Source organism: Microtus ochrogaster, unplaced genomic scaffold (genome assembly GCF_000317375.1).
Source record: "Microtus ochrogaster isolate Prairie Vole_2 unplaced genomic scaffold, MicOch1.0 UNK5, whole genome shotgun sequence".
NCBI classification, from domain to species: domain Eukaryota; kingdom Metazoa; phylum Chordata; class Mammalia; order Rodentia; family Cricetidae; genus Microtus; species Microtus ochrogaster.
The window spans coordinates 579,601-585,058 of record NW_004949103.1 but is presented as its reverse complement, the minus strand read 5'-3'; the positions used below and the strand labels follow the sequence as shown (position 1 = coordinate 585,058).

General features: G+C 40.3%; 1 protein-coding gene across 5 annotated transcripts in view; it reads right to left on the bottom strand.

Annotated features, from left to right (window-relative positions):
• Window positions 1–5,458, bottom strand: part of Grk4 (G protein-coupled receptor kinase 4) — a 77,492-nt gene that overhangs the window by 64,595 nt on the left and 7,439 nt on the right. The gene's annotated exons all lie outside the window — the stretch shown is intronic.

The window sequence follows — 5,458 nt, the reverse complement described above, 5'->3', positions numbered from 1 at the left end:
AGGTGGTCTTCAAACACTTTAAAGACCTACACAATATAGCATTTAAAATGTTTTAATAACATCAAGCTTTTCTTTACAATGAGACACATCTGCTCCATGTGGCACTGTTCTACTTCAACAAAGCATGTTGGGCATTGAAGCACCTCTATATGGAGCTTATCTTCTTTGTGGCAAAAGCTAACCATTTGGGCAAGAAGCTGCCCTTGCCTCAATTGTTGATAGTATGCTGTCCAAACTGGACAAACAGAACACAAAAAAAGCAACTGCTGAGCATTGCCAAGACAGGGTAGGATGGTCACTCATAATTTCCTGCTTCTCAAAAATGTCTGTCAGATATTCTAGACCTATAGGCCAAAGTTACAGGTCAAAGTTGGATATATCAACATCACTGAGGAACCTAAGATAACCACTGTCCAGGCAGCCAGCTATTTCTGTCATTTCTTAAAATTATTTGCTCTGCACATCTTGTTTGCTCAGGTAATATTTCCATCTCAGATCTTTTTTCTAATATTTATTTATTTATTTATTTATTTATTTATTTATTTATTTATTTATTATGTATACAATATTCTGTCTGTATGTCTGCAGGCCAGAAGAGGGCACCAGACCCCATTACAGATGGTTGTGAGGCACCATATGGTTGCTGGGAATTGAACTCAGGACCTTTGGAAGAACAGTCAGTGCTCTTAACCTCTGAGCCATCTCTCCAGCTCCCCGTCTCAGATCTTTAATGAGGTTGAAGACATTTACAGTGCTCCTTAATCTTGTAAGAAAGTAAATTAGGAAAAAAAAATTAAAAATAAAAAAGAAAGTAAGTTAGGTATGAAACTTTAGATTTATCAGGAGAAAATGCAAATGAAGGATTTTCTCTAAATTTGACAAATACAAATGGACTGGATGTTATGAATGTATTTCTTACTAGATAACTGTTCTTACTGTATACTTTCGTTTTGTTAATAACTTTCCTTTCTATTTAGACAATACCTGATAATCATTCTTACAAAAAGGGAGAAATGTCATGGGAATTTTGTCTGTATTGTGGTCTGATATCCAGTGGAGTCGGGTATTGGTTTGAGAGGCAGGGTTCACATTCAGCTGACTGGAATCAATCACAGAGTTCCCTGAAGGACTCAGAAGAGAAAAAGAGGTCCTCAGAAGAGGAAGAGGTGGGGCCATGTGGTGACATGCCTTTTTTGAGCCAGGAAATGGGTGGTAGTGATGTGTCGTGGTCACTTGCAGTTCTCTCAGGTGTGTTATTTATCTATTTATTTATTTGGTTTTTCAAGACAGGTTTTCTCCATAGCTTTGGAGCCTGTTCTGGAACTCTGAAGACTGTCTCCCAAGTGTTGGGATTAAAGGCATGCACCACCACCACCTGGCTCTCTCAAGTTTTTTATATCCTTAATATCTATCCCCAAGTTTTAATTTTTAATAAATGATAAATAACAATAGCCAGTAACCATGTAGGTGTCCAAGAGTCATGACACCACTGGAGCCATGCTGATCTGAGTGCCTGTGCTGCCACCGGGGGCCATGGTGTCATACAGGCCTGCACTGCTGCTGAGGGCCATGTCTGGGTCATGGACTTGCAGGTAGGGTCTGAGTCAATGTCTGTGGCTTCTGTTGCTTCTGTTGCTTCTGTTGCAACCGAGGGCCATGTGGTTTCCTGTGGTTTAATCGGCCATCTGGGACCATATTGGTGCCCAGAGACCATGCTGCATTAAAGGGCCATACAGATCTAAGAGGTACATACTACTATTCAGGGCCATGGTGACTTACTGGTCAGGGCTGGGGACCATATCTGAGTCTGTGACCCTACGCAGTCAGGGTCTGTCTTGATGTCCATGACTTTTATTGCCAAGGGAGCTATGTGGATTCATTAGGTCTGGGCTGTCACCTGTTGCCATGCTGTGTCCAAAGGCCATGCTGCTTCTGGGGCTATGCTGGTCTGGGTGGCCGGTGCCACCACCTGGGGCCACAGTGACATCCAGAACCAGGCTACTGCCACCAAGGGGGCTGCCAAGGACCATGTCTGGGTCTTATCACAGCCAGGATCTTTGTTGAAGTCTGTGGCCCATGTTGCTACTGAAGGTCATGTGGAAATCCAGGGTCAGAACAGCCACCTGAGTGTGACACCTTCTTCTAACTTCATTAAGGCACTGCATACAAGTTGTGTACAAACATAATGCTGGCAAAACACTCATATATACATCAAAAATAAAATAAGGGGCTGTAGAGATGATTCAACAGTTATTCTTCCAGAGGACCCAGTTTTGGGTCCCAGAACCCACATGGCAACTCACAACCATCTGTAACTCCAGTTCTAAGGGATCTGACACCCTTTTCTACCCTCCATGGGCACTGCACACACATGGTATACAGACATACATGCAGGCAAAACAACCATTCATATAAAACAAAAATTAAATCTCAAAAATAAATTAAAAAAAATTTTTTTTTGGTTTTTCGAGACAGGGTTTCTCCGTAGCTTTTGGTTCCTGTCCTGGAACTAGCTCTTGTAGACCAGGCTGGCCTCAAACTCACAGAGATCCGCCTGCCTCTGCCTCCCGAGTGCTGGGATTAAAGGTTAAAAATGTTTTTAAAAAGAAGAACAATCAAGGAAGATTCTAATATCAACCTTAGGCCTCAAGAAGCACATGCACACATGTGTACTGATACTCAAGCACATACATGTACACATACCACACACATTTTTTAAAAAAGGGGAAAAAAGGAAGCTCACAAAAATCTTTCACCAAATGCTATAGGTTGAGATTTAGCTGGCATTTCAGAGATATGGGGATCTAGGATCTTCAAGAAATATTTAGGTCACAAGTACAGAGCCTTCCTGAAAGGATTAATGTCCACCTACAGCAGTGGTTCTCAAGCTTCGTAATGCAGTAACCCTTTAATACGGTTTGTCATGCTGTAGTGACCCCAATAGTAAAAATATTTTCATCGCTACTTCATAAGTGTAATTTTGCTACTATTATGAATCATAATGTAAACTATCTGCTATTTCCAAGGGTCTTAGGTGGACCCATAGATTGAAAACCACTGGTCTAGATAGAGAATAGGCATGCCCCTTCCTGCATTCTCTTTTTTTCCTTCTTTAATATTATCCTTAAACTTTGTATTATCTTTTATTCTTTTTTGCTAATTTTTGAGTAAGAGTTTTAGGATATAGTCCTGGCTAGCCTAAATAAAACTCACTATATAAACCAAACTGGCCTCAATCAGAAATCCACCTGATTCTGTCTCCTGAATGCTGGGATTTAAGATGTGCACCATCATGTCTAGCCAAAACTCTGTTCATCTTTATGGAGTACATTATAGTAATTAAATGCCTATACAGCAATGTGTATTCATCAATCAGAGTAATAAGAATTTCTATCTCTATCATTTCTATCTAATCATTATTGATGTAGCCTAAGAATCTCATACTCTTCTAGTCAATCTGAAACATATCAGGGTGTTTCAACTAATAATTACCCTATTGTGCTAAAGGACAATCAGAATCTTTCCACTCCTTATTTTTGATTCCCTCTTATTCAAATTGTTCCATCCCCATTTCCCCCTATTTTCGACAAGGCTGACTTTTTGGTTTTACAATTCAGTCCCTGTCCTTCTCCCATGTGATACCTCAGTCTCTACATGCTTGGCTCCTGGCACCGATATCTACTAGATGTGCAAGTTTGGGTATGTTACATAACTATGCCCTTCAATCCAATCACATAAAAATAGTAAGTACATCACCAGGTTGTTGTGAAGATGAAGTGATTTATTACATGCATAAGGCTTAAAGTAGTCACTAATGTTAACTACCATTGCTAGTGACACTTCTACTGTTACAATATAGGACCCTTCCCAGAACTGAGGATGATCTCTGCCTCTCTCTGTCTCTGTCTCTCTGTGTATACATATAGATGTGTGTACTGAACCTGGAGTTTACTGACTGGCCATCAAGCCCCTAAGTTGCTCATATCTCCACTGACCCAGAACGAAAACTACAGGTGTGTATCAATATTTTATATGAGTGTTGGTGATCTAGACTTGGGTCCTCATGCTTGTACAGTAAGCTCTTAGCAATTAAGCCAGCTCTCTAGTACTGTTAAATAGCCTCCCAATCAGAAAGGAAGTTATTTATAGCATTAATTTCAGTTATAACAAGTTTTAATAAGCTGCTTTTGCTGAAAAACATTGGCTCCTGATCTGGGTCTGGACTTACAAAGGACTTAAGTTTCACTTCACAACATAACAGTGACTAAAATAAACATAATCTCTTACCTTATTCTAAATCTCATCCTTATACCCACAGATAAATCTAGCTACCACCCCTCATTCAAGAAGCCTCTCTATAAAGCAAATGGAGATTATCATAGAAAACCACAGTTGGACGTGTTGCTGAGATCATTGGGAGCCTAATCTCAAAAGATGTATCTAGCCGGGTAATGATGACTTTAATCTCAGCACTTGGGAGGCAGAGGCACATGGATCTCTATGAGTTCCAGGTCAGCCTGGTCTACAGAGTGAGCTCCAGAATAGCCAGAGCTACACTGGGAAACCCTGTCTCAAAAAACAGAACAAAACTAAACAAAAACAAAAACAGAAAAAGAAAGAAAAGTTTATCTAGGGCTGGAGAGTTGGCTCAGAGGCTATGAGCACTGACTGCTCTTCCAGAGAACCTAGGTTCAATTCTCAGTATCCACATGGCAGCTCACACCTGCCTGTAACCACAGTTCTAAGGTTTCTGACACACTCACAAAGACACACAAGCAGCCAAAACACCAATGAACACACACACAAAAAATTAATTACTTCAAAAAAAGATATATCTATACTACAGCTCCCATATCAATGACTCAAAGAATATCACAGAAGAGGGGGCAGAAAGACTATAAGAGCCAGAATACCTGGAAGTCTGCTATGAAACAGAAATGGCTGCATAAACAAGACCAGAAAAATGGTGTATTAATAGACATGTTAACCAAAAGCAGTAAAAATTTTCAGCATCCCATCCCTCAACAAAAGACTACAGGCAACTAATGACTGCTGAGAGAATTAGCCACTCAAAGCTATACAAAGAAATCCTGTCTCAAAACAAAAGACAAACAAACGAAAAGCTTTCTTTGGTGGCAAGTGGTTAGATTTAACATGCTAGGATATACCCTCTACCCCTGTCATGGGACACTACTTTGGCATGGGACATTACTTATATTAATACGGCAATACCCTAAACTTTAAGAACCTAGTAAGACAAGAGAAATACAAACTGGGGCTGAAGAGATGACTCAGCAGTTAAGAGCACCTACTGCCTGCTCTTCCATAGGACACAGGTTCAATTCCCAGAACCCACAAAGCAACTCACAACTGTCTGTAATTTCAGTTTCAGGAGACCTGGTTCCCTCTTTTGTGCACATGTGGTGCACAAATAAACAAAACACCCATTAACATTTTT